Genomic DNA, 16,251 nt, shown 5'->3' on the forward strand with positions numbered 1-16,251 from the left:
CCCCCATAAAAGCCAAACAAAACATTAAACTTAATGTGTAGTTTGGACCAGGTGAGAGTATGTCAGGCCAGTAAAGTAACAAAAAGTAACAAAAATTATTATAGTTACTATACGGACCCCTTACAATATTTTAGAAACACTCTAGAAATGCCCCCCCCCCCAAATTTAGTAATGAGTATTGAAACTTTTTTTTTCATTGATCACACAGGCCAACTACCTAAGTCCTTGGAACTTGTACTGAACTTGTAACGAAGCATGACTGAACTATTATTAAAATTTAGTAAGGATACTAATCCAATAATCTTATTGTGATGATACTAAGATTATTTCAATTAGAAATTACTAACTAATCTTTTATAGTTATTCTGTTGTCTGTGCTGAACAATGTAAACATTTTCTTTATCAAAATCATATCATGTCATAGGTTCACAGTAAAAAAAAAATAAGGATGTGGTTCATCTGGACAACATTTTTGTAGGTCTAACATGGGAATGGGGAATGTGTAGTCCTTCAGATGGTTTTGTATCAGAGCTTCCATCTACAATTATCCCTCTACATTTGTGGGTTTAACTTTTGCCAATGTGATTATTTGCGGACCACAAAGTTTCACTAGAGATCCAAAAATTCCTAGGAGGAACATTTTATAAGCATCAGCACGTCCTCCAGGGTGATTCTTTAGTCAATTTCTGGCAAAAGTTGACTATACAGTCACACTGAGGTGTTCTCTCAGGTTAACTCTCCCCTCAGCATTTCTTCATTCACTCCCCCCCCCCACACACACACACAACACTTTGACACAATTCCTACATGCCTAAACTCAGACTTATGGAGAGATGATTTTAGTATCACCATTATCTATGCTGGCTTGGTCTGCTGAGACCTCTACCCAACGTCATATTGTGAGTCACACATACCCCATCTCTATTCGAAATCTTAAACCTCTTGATGATGAAGTGATTGATACAGTTTTAAATAAATCATTCTAAATTTCTTCCTCTCTGGTTCTCTGCTTGCCTCAACTATTCTATAAACTGTGGCATGCAACTATGATAAATGCAAGATCGTGTCACAGAGGCAATGTTTTCAGGAACAGGAAATAGTAAGAGTGCTCAGCTTAGTCTTTGGAATTAACTTCAGCAAGGATTTCTTTCTTTTTTCTTTTTTTACGAAAATATAATAATCTAAAATCAACCTCCTTTAATATCATCTCTTTGTTAAGAGTTTCTATTTAATACCGACCTGGAATCTGCTGGCATCAATCCCAGTCTTTGTTCTCATAAGGAAGTAAGCTTAGTGCTGTGGGGAATATTATGCCAAATGTGCTCCTGAACTTGGGGGAAATGACTGTTTTGTATTTTGAGCTCTCTTATGCTAAGTGAATTTTAAATTCCGGTGTTAATAATAAATAACCAGTGGCAGTTGGTATTTAAAATACAGAAGTGTGAAAAGAAATTAATCCTGATATAAAGGCTCAATGCAGATCCTAAGATAATAACAATTTTACTTATTTTCCTACCAACCATACCGTATGGTTCTTACACCCCCCTCCCAAAAAACAATAGAAACCTTCTCTCTCACTTTCACTCTGAAATTTAAATATATTTTTGTAATTTCTTAAAATTACACAGTTGAATGGCTTCTCTTTAAACGAGCAAAGAGTCGTTTTTCAGCTATCTTATCAGCTTAGCTGATGCATCATGTTTTATGCCATTTTTTCCCTGAGATGTATAAAAGAAAGAGCTACCTGGCATCATTGCAAGATGAGAAGAGTGTTTTGGCAAATTGATCCTTTTAGTATTGCTGCACTGGAAGACTCGCCAATACAGTTACTACAAATTGCTACATGTACTGTTGATAGTGTTACATATTTGGATGGTATATACATCATTAAGCTATACCAGTTCAATGCTGTCCTATCAGCTTATGATAGAATAAGATTTTCAGTTTGGCAAACTATTCAGATTTCTCTGCTAAAAGCTGTAGTATCCAACTGAACTACAATATGACTGTCATAAGATGGATCCCTGACAGGTAACATGATATCAAACTACTATAACTTTGCAATGTTAACATATTCGTAGGTTATACATTGATCGCATGCTGGAATTATCCAATTGGTCAGTGTAAATTCGGCCTTAGATAGGACTATACACTGTAAAGCAGAGCTTTCCAAACATTTCATAGACTCTTAGAATCACAGAGTTGGAAGAGACCACGTGGGCCATCCAGTCCAAACCCCTGCCATATTTCATGTTGGTGACAAACTTGTTAGACATGCATCATTTTGTGACACAGTAATTCAGTTTTAGTAGCAAACTGGAGGTTAACCCAATTCCTTATAAGAAATAAAGAGACATATACGAATTGCAATAATGAAATGTAATAATAATAATAATAATAATAATAATAATAATTTATTTATAACCCGCTTCCATCTCCCCAAGGGGACTTGGAGTGGCTCACATTTATTTATTTATTTATTTATTTATTTATTTATTTATTTATTTACAGCATTTATATTCGCCCTTCTCACCCCGAAGGGGACTCAGGGCGGATCACATTACACATATAGGCAAACATTCAATGCCTTTTAACATAGAACAAAGACAAGACAAACATAGGCTCCGAGCGGGCCTCGAACTCATGACCTCCTGGTCAGAGTGATTCATTGCAGTGATTCATTGCAGCTGCTCTCCAGTCTGCGCCAAAGCCCGAGCCCATGGGGACCAAGCCCAATCAACAGATAAAAGAGTACAACAACATATATAATTAAAACAATAACAGTAAAACAACATTCATAAAATACATAGTGAGCAATGTATGGGGTCACAAGACATCTTATGAAAATCTTTCATTTATATATTTTAAATATTATTGCTTATTTCAGATAGACTCGGGCCCCTTCCACAGAGCTGTATAAAATCCACATTGAACTGAATTATATGGCAGTGTGGACTCAGATAATCCAGTTCAAAGCAGATATTGTAGGTGATATTCTGGGCTATATGGCTGTGTGGAAGGGCCCTCAGAGGTTTCTCATTATGTTTGTGTGGCACACCTACACACTGCAGCCCACACACTAATGTAGAGCTTTCCAAACTCTGTAGTGCAACATGTTTGTGTGTCAGCTGTAGTGTGCAGGTACTGTATTTCTCTGAAAATAAGACTTCCCTTGAAAATAAGACCTAGTGGAGGTTTTGCTGTATTGCCAAATATAAGACATCCCCTGAAAGTAAGACCTAGGAGAAGGGAGCTGCTGCTGCGGAGGAAGGTGCATATGGCATGAAAGGGAAGGAGGGATAGGTGTGTGCCTTTCCCTACTTATCCTTCATGCCACACACACCTTCCTTGGCAGCAGGAGCACCCTTGTCCTCCACCGAGGAAGGCGTGTGCAGCATGAAGGAGAAGAAGGGAGCTGTCGAGTACAAGAAAGGAATTGTGAAAAAATAAGACATCCTCTGAAAATAAGACTTAGCACATCTTTGGGAGCAAATATTAATATAAGACACTGTCTTATTTTCGGGGGAACACGGTATGTTGTACAAATGTAACAAGAAATGAAAAAATCTTGAAGATGTATATTATTATTTTATGAATCATATATTTTAAAAATATAAATGCAAGGTTATCATGAGGCACATTGTGTCTCCATCCACTTTGTCATCACAATTTAAGTATGAGTTTGTACCTCTTATAAGGGGTTGCTTTAAACTGAATTACTGTGTCACAAAATGATGCATTTCTAAAAAGCATGTTATCAACTTGTTAATGTTTGGAAAGCTCTGCACTAATGTGTTGCAACACACAGTTTGTGAAGCTCTGCTGTAAAGCACATTTAACCTCCATTTGAACTAACAGATGATGATGATAATAATAATAATAATAACAAAATAATAAATATAATGCAGTAGACATGTATCTGGATTCACTAGTCACACATATTTGAGCTAACAGATTATGATGATGATAACCCAGAAATGTATCTGGACTCACTAGTCACACATATCAGTGCCAGCTGACAGCCTTATGTACTTAGAGGTAAGTTCCCCTAAATTCAACAGAAAGTCTCCCAAGTAAATGTGTTTAGGACTGCAGCCTAAAGCTGGACCAGGGCCAGTGTCATCATTCCTTTTGGGTTGAAGTCTGCACATAATCATAAACTGAGAAATGGCTCTCAGTGTGAAAGATAGGTCTGGAAGAGGAATATTGATAGCAAAACTTGCAGGACTCAATAAAGTGAGCTTTTCCTGCCCAGAGTGAAGAAAACTATGCTGTGTATCCATGGTTTTCTGATGGAATTGCTGATAAATCCTGTCCCCAAAATAAATAAAAAATCAGCAAGAACAAGTCAATTTCACAGAGCATTTCCCCCTCTGCCTGCCAAGAACAGAGCAAAGGCTTCAGCATCAGCTTTCCACAACTTCCATTATCCGAGTGAAATGAACAAAGATATTAGTTGCAGGATTGGTAGTATTGGTATTGATATTTATTTATGTTGCCTCTTTGTTTTCTATTATTGAAAATTCTCAAAAGGAAATTAAAATGATCTATATAGTCTTCCATTCGGTGTAAAGACACTCATTTAATCAATAAGAAATTTAAAATGGGAAGAGCATACAACATATACATTAAATCTGGAAAAAGCCTAGAAAAATTCATTCAGGCCCTTTCTACACTGCGATATAAAATCAAGATTATCTGCTTTGAACTGGATTAGATAGCAGTATAGAAGGGGCTTCCAGACAGGCCCTTTATCCCAGGATCTAATCCCAGGTTTTCTGTTTATCCCAGATTGTCTGTGTGGACTCATATAATCCAGTTTAAAACAGGAAACCTGGGATCGGATCCTGGGATAAAGGGCCTGTCTGGAAGGGCCCTGAGCAGACTAAAATTGTATTGACACTGTAGAATTAATGCAGTTTGAAACCACTGTAGCTGCCATGACTCAATGCTATGGAATAACGGAATGTATAAATACAACACTGCCTGAGCTATGCGAGTGCAGCTTTCTTCTGAATGAAGCAGAGAGTGTTTCAGGAACGGGACATCCATAGGGATACCAAGGTGCTTGTTTATAAAGCTATTGTCCTCCCAACTGACAGAGAATATCAAAGATTTGGGGGTCTTCCTGGCAGAGGAGACCCGTGCCAGGCCCAAAGAGAGGGTTCTGCGGTACCTGGCGAGTTTGCGAGAAGCAAAATGAAGATTTCCCTATTCCCAATAAAAGGCTCACCAAGTTTGAAGCAGAGGTCACCGAGGTTTATTCTGGTCCAGCTGAATCAGGATGATGGCAGCAATAGGTTGCAAGAAGAACTGGCATACCATTACATAGGAAAATAAACTTTTTATACTTTACAATGTTGAATTTCCCGCCCCTGCCCAGCTGGCCAGCTCCTTGCTGATTGGTCAGGGAAGTCCCTGACGTCAGGAGGCAGGAGGAGCGGTCTGGGGGCTCGTGAGCCTCGTCCAATGGGAGTACGAGCCCCGCCTGTGATGTCTCTCCCTCGCCAGCCAATGGGGAAGATGGAGGCGCAGCAACAGGAAAAACAAAGGCAAACATATGTTGATGAAAAGATTATGAATGACCCTATGTTGTGTCCTTTGTCATGCGGTCTTGGCAAAAACCCTTCGGGCTCTCAAGCCAGACCTGGCTATTGATTCATTGTTTGAAACAACAAGTCTCTTGAATGAGAATCTGACACATACATGTCAGCCCATTATGAAAAGAGCAGAAGCAGTGGAAATATTGATGGGATTATGAATGATTCAGGGTCCAAGGAAGATATGGCTTTGTCTGGTCGACTGTGGCTTATTCTTATCTCCTCGCAGAGGGAATAAGCCCTTTTTGTTAAATGATTAAAATGTCCAAAGGTTTCCTCCTTCCCAGATGGTCTGGCCTTGCCCTCCGAGGTCTGAGAAGGAAGTCCATTTTCTTTATTTTCCAGAGGGTGATCATGGCAATCCACATTAGTAATGCATAGCCTAAGGCATCCTGATGGTGCCCAGGTCAGGGTGGTGTGCTGGTCAAAAGTTCACATGAGGGTCACAATGCCTCTTTTATAAGGGGTAAGATATCATAAGAAATAATAATAATAATAATTTGATAGGAGACACATGTGGGATCCACTATAGGGGAGAAACACGAGATACAGCATCCTCATGTGTTGGGAGACAGACACAGTCAGTCCCATGAGTCTTTCAAAGGGCTCCGATCTCCTTTGTGTTTCTCTAGGGGAGAAAAGAGGTTATCCCAGAGGTTCTCCATCAGCCCAGGCAGGCAAAAAGGCTTGCTTGGGTTCCCCTGGAACTGGGGGACGGTGCAAGGGATACATGGGGTTCATGCAGGGAAAGGGAAAAGGGGTCCTTGATACTTAAAAGTTCATAAAAAGACATAGAAAAAACATTTCAGATCACATTGCCTGTGCCCATTCATAAAAAGACAAATTCATTCATGCAAAGGAACTAATTCATATGTGGGGAAGCGAATCGGGGCCACAGTGGTGAAAAGCGAGATAGCAGTTTAGTTTAGAAAGTGCTTCGGAGTAGAATGAAATTCGTCCGGAGTCAATCCGTTAAGTCGTGGATACGGGGGCCCAATGGGTTTCCGTATCCGCAGTTGAAAGGACTACATTTCCTTGATCCCGAGGTGGTTCTGGACCTCCTCGGCCAAGCCAACTGAAATCCGCGGCTCGGGAAGGAGTTTATTGTGAGCTTTTTGGTCATGGAAGGCAGCCTGCAAAAGAGCTCCTTTTGCAAGCAGAGAAGTGAAAGCAGCATTGGATACAATTTATTACTCAATTTATTACTCTGAGTAATGTAAGAAAGGTCAATGGAGCCTCAATGAGGAGAGACTGCCTGAGGTTTTTAGCTACTGTAAGGAAGGATACAATGTGTGGCTGAAGTCTATTTGGAAAGGGAAAATCAGGGTTCATATGAGCCTGTGGAACTCCTGGAAGATATCAGCTGTGTGTCAAAGTAATGTGAGTGTGGGGGCTTGTGTGCTCGACTTCACAACCCTGTTATATGCCTGCAAAATGTGGATTGTGAGCAGATGCCACACTCAACTCCTGTAACGATTTCACCAGCATTGCCTCCGAAAACTCCAGCAAATCTCTTGGGAAGACAGGCGGGACAAATGACAGCATGCTGGAAGAAGCAAAGACCACCAGCACCGAAGCGATATTCCTATGCCATCAACTCTGCTGGACTGGCCATGTTGCCCGAATGCCTGGTCACTGTTTCCCAAAGCAGTTACTATACTCCCAACTCAAAAATGGCAAACAGAATGTTGGTGGACAGGAAAAGAGATTTAAAAATGGGCTGAAAGCTAACCTTCAAACTGTGGCATAGACACTGAGAACTGGGAAACCCTGGCCCTGGAGAGCTCCAACTGGAGGTCAGCTATGACTAGCAGTGCTGTGGAATTCGAAGAGGCACAAATGGAGGGTGAAAGGGAGAAACATGCCAAGAGGAAGACGCATCAAGCCAACCTTGACCGGGACCGCCTTACACCTAGAAACCGATGTCCTCACTGTGGAAGAACATGCGGGTCAAGAATAGGCTCTACAGATACCTACGTACCCACCTCCAAGACACTACACTTGGAAGGCCATCATACTGAGACGAGGGATCGCTTAAGTATGTGTTCCAAGGTCTCTAGCCTCTCTGCCAAATAGTGCTGGTGCTTTATTAAACTACAGGGCGACTAAAATGATTAAGGGTCTGGAGAACAAGCCCTATGAGGAGCGTCTTAAAGAGCTGGGCATGTTTAGCCTGCAGAAGAGAAGGCTGAGAGGAGACATGATAGCCATGTACAAATACGTGAAGGGAAGTCATAGGGAGGAGGGAGCAAGCTTGTTTTCTCCTGCCCTGCAGACTAGGACACGGAACAATGGCTTCAAACTACAGGAAAGGAGATTCCACCTGAACATCAGGAAGAACTTCCTCACTGTGAGAGCTGTTCGACAGTGGAACTCTCTCCCCGGGGCCGTGGTGGAGGCTCCTTCTTTGGAGGCTTTTAAGCAGAGGCTGGATGGCCATCTGTCGGGGGTGCTTTGAATGCGATTTCCTGCTTCTTAGCAGGGGGTTGGACTGGATGGCCCATGTGGTCTCTTCCAACTCTACTATTCTATGATTCTATGATTCTATACAAACCCATAGCATTGAGCCATGACCATTAAAATGGCATCAAACTGCATTAATATTACAGTGTAGAAGCACCCTGGGCCTCCCTGCAGTTAAGTATTCCACACAGCCATATAACCCAGAATATCAAGGCAGATAATCCACAATATCTGCATTGAACTGGGTTAACTGAGTCCACACTGCCATATAACCCAGTTCAATGTGGATTTTATAGTGCTGTGTGGAGGAGGCCATAGAAGCAGACATTATTTGTGGAGAGAAAAGCAGATATTGTACTGTGTGTTGTCGAAGGTTTTCATGGCCAGAATCACTGGGTTGCTATAAGTTTTCCAGGTTGCATGGCCATGTTCCAGAAGCATTCTCTCCTGATGTTTCACCCACATCTATGGCAGGCATCCCCAGAGATTGTGGAAAAATTATTGGAAAATTATGTAAATGGGGTTTATATATACGTAGAAGGTCCAGAGTGGGAGAAAGAACTCGTCTGCTTGAAGTAAGTGTGGATGGTGCAAACTGGCCAGTTTGATTAGCATTGAATGGCCTTGCGACTTCAAAGTCTGGCTTCTTTCTGCCTGGGGGAATCCTTTGTTGGGAGGTGTTAGTTGGCCCAGATTGATTCATGTGCTGTTCTTTATTTACTGTTCTGATTTTAGAGTTTTTAAAATACTGGTAGCCAGGTTTAGTTCATTTTCATGGTTTCCTCCTTTCTGTTGAAATGTCTACATGCATTGGTCAGATTGTTAATTTATGGAGGTTTCTTCTGAGTAGCCACCATGAGGATCAAATCTGCACAGGTTTCTAAAAATAAGATGCAAATGATGGATTGTATTCTGAGTTGCGAAAGAAGTGTTCCTAAATATTTTCAGGCTTATTATATTGTAAGGCCAATCTTTATACAAAGTAGTCCTTCGCTATTCCCTTGAAAAGCACCATGTTTTACATATTTACTCTTAACGAACAGGGCTCTTTACTGTTCAGCGATTCAAATTATTTGCTAAATTTCAAAACCAATTGGTACAAACCGTTAGGAGTTTTAATTATTGATTCAAAACCTTCAGATTATTGATTGGAAACATTGATTTACCCACTCAGTGTTTTTTAATGAAGCCGAGATTAACATGCCTTTTTTACCTTCAACAAAAAAAAAATTACGCTTGTCATGGTTTTCAATTGTAGCAAAAATTAAATCTCCTGAACTGAGTGAATTCAACACCAGACTGAAATATAGATAGTCCTCCACTATCTGGAGGGAATGTCTTTGTGGTATTTACTTATCATGTTAGAAGCGAACCAAGGGTGCAAGTTGTAATGGATTTAAAAACAAAACTTTTTTAAAAAGAAAAACAACAACTTGGCATTATACTAAATGTCTTTTGCCCAGTAGCTGGCCACTTGGAGTGCCTCTGGTGTTGCCGTAAGTAGGTCCTCCATTGTGCATGTGGCAGGGCTCAGACTGCATTGTAGTAAGTGGTCTATGGTTTGCTCTTCTCCACACCCACATGTGTGGACTCCACTTTGTGGCCTCATTTCTTAAGGTTGGCTCTGCATCTCACAGTGCCAGAGCACAGTCTGTTTGGTGCCTTCTGTGTGCCCAGAAGGGAGTTTCTCATCCGGCGTCAGCCACTGATTAAGTTTCTGGGTTTTAGCCTGCCACTTTTGGACTCTTGCTTGCTGAGGTGTTCCTGCAAGTATCTCTGTAGATCTTAGAAAACTATTACTTGATATAAGGCGTTGGCGTGTTGGCTGATACCGGAACAGGGGATTGGCTGGAGATGTCAATGCCTTGGTCCTTTCATTGCTGGCTGCTACTTCCCGGTGGATGTCAGGTGGTGCAATGCCGGCTAAACAGTTTATTTTTCCAGTGGTGTGGGGCGTAGACGTCCTGTGATGATGATGATATCTCATTAAGAGTCACATCCACTGTTTAACGTGGTGAGATGTATTCCACACTGGGCATGCATATTCATCCGCAGAGTAGCAAAGCACATGGGCAGATGTCTTCACTGTGTCTGGTTGTGATAGCAGATAATCATAGGATGCATCTACACAGTGGAATTAATCCAATTTGACACTACTTTAATAGCCATGGCTCAATGTTCTGGAATAATGAGAACTGTAGTTACACCAGGTCTTTAGCCTTCTCGGCTGCGCCTCACCAAACTACAAATCCATAGCTTCCATAGTACTGAAGGAGAAACGAAAGTGCCAGGGGAAATGACTGGCGCGCGGAGCATGCTGGGAATCGTAGTCTTCCATACCAGGAACCGTGACGCTCAGCTATGAACGCGTGAACTACAAGCCCCACAAGGCAAACGCCACTTTGCCCTGCTGTTTCTCTCCCCCGTTTCTTTGAGCTTTGGGGAAGTCAGTGTATCATCGTCCTTTGGAAAGTGTGAGTATAAAGCATATTTTTCAAAACAACCATTGCTAGCAAGAAAGCGGAAGGAAGCAGTTTGGAGCGAATGCGTGTTTGGAGCTCATCTACATTGTAGAATTAATGTAGTGTAGTACCTCTTTAGCTGCCATGACTTAATTCCATGTAACCCAGGGATTTGTAGTTGAGTGAGGCACTAGCACCCTATGGCCCCTTCCACACAGCTGAATAAAATCCCACATTTTCAGCTTTGAACTGAGATATATGGCAGTGTGGACTCAAATAACCCAGTTCAAAGCAGATATTGTGGGTGATATTCTGGGCTATATGGCTATTCTGGGCTATATGGCTGTATACAACTCCCAAGATCCCATGGCATTGATCCATGGCAGTTAAAAGTGGTGCTAAACTGCTTTAATTCAACAGGTGCACCCTTAGGCCCCTTCAACACTGCTATATAATCCAGATTATCAGGCAGGTTATTCACGTGATCTGCTTTAAACTGGGTTATATGAGTCTACATAGCCAGATAATCCAGTTCAAAGCAGATAATCTGGATTTTCTATGGCAGTGTAGAAGGGGCCATAGAAAGCGAAGTTGGTGGGTTGGGCCATTTAGGGAGCATCTGCACTGTAGAATTAATGCAGTTTGATACTGCTTGACTTGCCATGGTTCAAGGCTATGGGATCCTGGGAGTTGTAGCTTTGCAAGGTCTTTAGCCTTCTCTGCCAAAGAGTGTTGGTACCTCACCAAACTACAAATCCTCGGATTCCAAAACCTTGAGCCTGGGCAGTTAAATTGGAGTCAAACTACATTCTACAGTGTAGATGCACTCTGAGGGCCCTTCCACACAGCCATATAACCCAGAATATCAAGGCAGAAAATCCCACAATATCTCCTTTGAACTGAGTTATTCCTGGCTACTCACTTGAGGAAGGGATATTAGAGGCAAAGATGAAGTACTTTGGCCACATAATTTTTTGTGTGTGTCAGGAGCGACTTGAGAAACTGCAAGTCACTTCTGGTGTGAGAGAATTGGCCGTCTGCAAGGACGTTGCCCAGGGGACTCCCAGATGTTTTGATGTTTTTATTATTCTTGTGGGAGGCTTCTCTCATGTCCCCGCATGGATCTGGAGCTGATAGAGGGAGCTCATCCACGCTCTCACTGGGTGGGATTCAGATCAGCAACCCAACCTTCAAGTCACAAGGCTTTAATCCACTACGCCATCGGAGGCTCCATGGCCACATAATGAGAAGACAGAAAAGCCTGGAGAAGATACTGAGGCTGGGGAAAATGGAAGGAAAAGGGAAGAGAGGCCAACCAAGGGCAAGATGGATGGATGGCATCCTTGAAGGGACTGGCTTGACCTTGAAGGAGCTGCGGGTGGTCACGGCCGATAGGGAGCTCTGGCATGGGCTGGTCCATGAAGTCTCGAAGAGTCGGAAGCGAATGAATGAATAAACAACAATTGTGAATCCACACTGCTATGTATTCCAGTTCAGAGCAGATATTGTGGGATTTTCTGCCTTGATATTCTGGGTTATATGGCTGTGTGGAAGGGTCCTTAGGCCTCTTCCACACAGCTGAATAAAATCTCACATCTGCTTTGAACTGGGATATAGAGCAGTGTGGACTCGGATAACCCAGTTCAAAGCAGATATTGTAGGATTTTCTGCCTTGATATTCTGGGTTATATGGCTGTGTGGAAGGGCCCTTAGAAAGCTCACACATAGCCAATATGTGGGACCACTTGTCTTAGGGAATTTGTTGTTTAATAGAACAATATGTGGGACCACATGTCTTACCAATTTGTTGTTGAATAGAACAAGCTTAAAATAGATATATGAATAGGCAGTCTCCAAGTTACGAACAAGATAGGTTCTGTAGGTTTGTTCTTAAGTTGAATTTGTATGTAAGTCAGAATGGGTACATTTTTAATTGTAACTCCAGCCTTGTGTATGTATGTATATGTATATATTAGCCTTGGCTGGCATAGGGAAGTGTTAAGAGCCCTGTAAATTTTCTATCTGTTCAGAAGATTACACCACACTTTCTATCCCTGTGATAATGATTTTGAAAAATGTAGCTTGTTGTGGAAACAAGGATTGATGAGACAGTTTCAGTGGAGACACCTTTTCCCCATGGTAACTCTGCTAGGAGTGAATTTCCTTTTCTAGATGTGGATTTCTCTCACTTCCCGTTGTCTCACCTTTGTTCTTAACTTGGAGTTGTTTGCAAGTCGGGTGTTTGTAACTTGGGGAATGCCTGTATTAAAATGTTAAGGTCTAATTTAAAACCCACATAAGTGCAGCAGCAGTTCTACCTTTTCTGATTCAGTTTTTAACCTCATACATCCATAGTCCAGGGTTCCGTCCGTGTGTGTTGTATTAAGTGTATTGCCTCTCAAGCTTTGCCTCTGGTGTCCAGAAATGAGGATGAAAAAGGCTTTGCATTGGAGTCCAGGCAGCTTGTCTAATTCAGGATGTAAAACATCAGTTTAAAAAATTAGGATGGATGCTAATCACTTTCCTCAATGGAAACAGAGTGAAGTCTCCCAAGGATAGGCCACTTTTTTCCTGCCTTTTCCATCAGGACAGAACAGCAATGCAAGATGGACATTACTTTTGCTCTTCAGAGCAGCATAGAGGCAAGGATAAGCAAGACAACAAACAAGGCAGGCCTGTTGTTCGTTTTCTCCTTTTGGTTTATTACTTTGTTTATGTATATAGCACCATTGTTGCACATGGAAAGTAAAAGAACAACAAAACGCTCCCTTGCCCTCCATGTGGCACTGAATGAAAAGTGAACAACAGCATGGAAAGGGGTTTGGAAATGGGTCCAAACTACAGGAAAGGAGCTTCTACCTGAACATTAAGAAGAACTTCCAAACTGTAAGAGCTGTTGAGCAGTGGAACTCTCTGCCTCAGAGTGTGGTGGAAGCTCCTTCCTTGGAAGCTTTTAAACAGAGGCTGGATGGCCATCTGTCAGAAGTATTTGATTGTGCTTTTCCTGAATGGCAGGGGGTTGGACTAAGTGGCCCATGTGGTCTCTCCCAACTCTGTTATTCTAAGTCCAGGAGCAGTTACCTCTGCTTCTGGGCCCAGCCATGATAGCGGTGAACCTACCTCTTCCTTTCTCCCTCAGCAGGCAAGTTGAGATGGAAGAGGGACCTTTCATTTGCTCTGCACTTGCACTTGCCTTTTCTTCTCTCCATCCTCAGACAGGGCAATGGTAGGAGGAGACTTTTCTTTGGTTCTTGGCTGGGCGTGACATAGCTGTGCCTGCTTCTGCCCATTTTATGAGGCCAAGGCAGTAACCGATGGGATGAAGGGGGTGCCTTTCATCTGCTTCTGGGCCTAGATTTGATGAAGCTGTAGCTGTCTCTTCTCCCTCTTTGGCCAGTGGCAGTTGGGATGGAGGACCTTCCATCTACTCCTGGGCCTAGGCATGATAGAGCTGTGCTAAACACAATTCTTCCCAAGAACTAGTAGACCATTCCCAAGCAAATAAACCAATGAACATTTACTGAGAGTAGCCACTGCCCTTTTGAGAAAAGAAAAGCTATGTGACAACGTGGGATTTTTTGCCTTGATATTCTGGGATATAGGGCTGTGTGGAAGAACCCCTAGGCCGACAAATATTTCCTGTGGGAGGGAATTTTTTTGGAGCATAGCTAAGTGAAACTGATATTGAATCTGAGAGGGGCATACTATACTTTCTACATCCTTTAAAACTCAAGAATAGAAGTTTCAGAAGGCTTGCTGCCATATAATCCAGATTATCATTTATATGGCAATGTAGAACAAGCCTGAGATGTCCCTCTCTTTTCATTCTGTGTTATAGGGAGGAAAACAATGAGGATTTGTTTGCTTTGGGTTTTTGTTTTTTGCTGTTTGATTGCCTCTTCTTACCTAATCAACCACTTTGCTTTCAAAATAAAAACATAGTTTTTTTCCAAATGTGTGACATGTCAAGGCTAGCCTTTTTGCTCAGCTTTCCACATTTCCTCTTTGGATGGACTTTGTCCTTAAAAAGTGTTTGGCATCGCTTCAGTCCTACCCCCCTCTCCTTTCCCAGGCATGCTTCCTGTTGGTTTTCGGCTTGTTTGTTTTATCTTCTTAGCTAGGCTGGAGTTGGTGATTTTGTAACATGCTGTGCATTACTCTGGCGGACGAAGGCAGTGTCAGGCTGGGGCATTGAGATGAGTGAGCTCTCAAAAGGAGAGCCGTATTTCAAGAGTGTCTCTGAAAGTTGACTTCTTAATAAAAGGCCTCAGCAGGGTAGCTTAGAAATCAAACAACTTTTTATATATCTAAGATTATCTCCATTCCCCATTAGTCTAGTAAATCTTGCGGAGCCTTGGCCTTATCCTCCTAAATATTTTGCAATTTGTTCCACTTTTCCAGAATTGGGTCTTTTTCACATAGACTGGTTGCCCCTGAAACACATGGTTTTTGTGACATTTGTTCATAATTGTTTAGTAATAGTGGTGATGCATGTTGTTTAAATTAATCACAATTATTTGGTATATTAGTGATCAGTTGTCTTCCATCCCCTGCATAGTTATTTATCTAGCCCCTTTAGAATAGAAAAGTAAATACTGCTAACTAGCATGATTACCAATATTAATATGAATTTGTAACAGAATGTGTTTTCTGCAATAGCTAAGCAAGTTGAGTAAATAAAAGAATTCAGATTTGATGGAGAGGACAGCTGTGGTTGCACATTTTTGCTGCATCTGTGCCCTGTTCACACACAACTGTTTGGTTTTCCAGATCAGACATTTGTGCAGGTGAAGGAATCAAACCCTTCCACCATCTTTTGCCTACCACTGCCATCATGCTTTCCCCCCATCAAAGATGAAGTACAAGATAGGGATACAAAGCAGCCGAGAATCATACATGGTTTTTGATCTTGCTAATACTTGATGTGAGCTGAGGACCTCTTGCAGTGTTGAGGAGTATTATATTGTGCATATCTGTACATGTATGAAAGTGACGATTAAATAAACTAACATGTTTAACTAGAATGCAGAGATGGTTGCAGTTCGCTATAGATTAGTTCAGCCCTGGCAGCACTACAGCTATGTTGCTCCCATTGCTTTTGTGAGAGAAAAGGAATCCTACTTGAAGGCATCCTGTCCCACTCAGCCTATATAATCATAAAAATTATGATCTGAGGTAGATCTGATCCCTCTATTTGCTCTTTGAGTAAGTAGTTCTGTCAAGATGCTCCAAAGTGTTTTGACTTTTATTCCCTCTAGAATTTATAGGGTTACAACTAGGAATAATAACTCATCACAAATTAGGTGGTGAAGAAGAAGGCCTGAGGAAGAAAGCAGGAAGAATGTGAAAGAAAGCCACTTTTTTTCCAAATTGTTTTCCAAAGCTGTAAAAAAAGTAAAATTGGAAAAAAGCTGAGAATTTTGATTTTTTGAATGTTCTCATTTAAAATAATGATCATACAATGTTTCTAACAGTGTTCCTCCTACTCTCGCAAATTACAGGCAGTCCCAGAGTTACAAACATCCAATTTACAAATGACTCATTGTTAAGAACGGGAGTGAGACAACTGGGAGTGAGAGAAATCTACCCCTAAGAAGGGAAATTCACTCCTGAAAGAGTTAGCATGGGGAAAAGGTGTCTCAGCTGAAGCTCGATCACCTTGATTTCCACAACAAGCCACATGTTTCAAAATCCAATTCTCACAGAGACAGAAAGTGGGGTGAAAT

The 16,251-nt window shown here is 41.7% G+C and overlaps 1 protein-coding gene across 2 annotated transcripts in view; it reads left to right on the forward strand.

The window, feature by feature from the left end:
* The first annotated feature begins 10,392 nt into the window (after positions 1–10,392).
* mgmt (O-6-methylguanine-DNA methyltransferase) overlaps positions 10,393–16,251 on the forward strand; it is a 261,325-nt gene continuing 255,466 nt past the window's right edge. The window contains exon 1 of one of the 2 annotated variants that reach the window (XM_008106688.3): positions 10,393–10,537. The gene's annotated coding sequence lies outside the window, so the exon portion shown is untranslated. The remainder of the gene's footprint in view (positions 10,538–16,251) is intronic. The other variant, XM_062976078.1, reaches the window with a different exon arrangement.

The sequence above is a fragment of the Anolis carolinensis genome, chromosome 3 (assembly GCF_035594765.1).
Source record: "Anolis carolinensis isolate JA03-04 chromosome 3, rAnoCar3.1.pri, whole genome shotgun sequence".
Taxonomy (NCBI): Eukaryota; Metazoa; Chordata; class Lepidosauria; order Squamata; family Dactyloidae; genus Anolis; species Anolis carolinensis.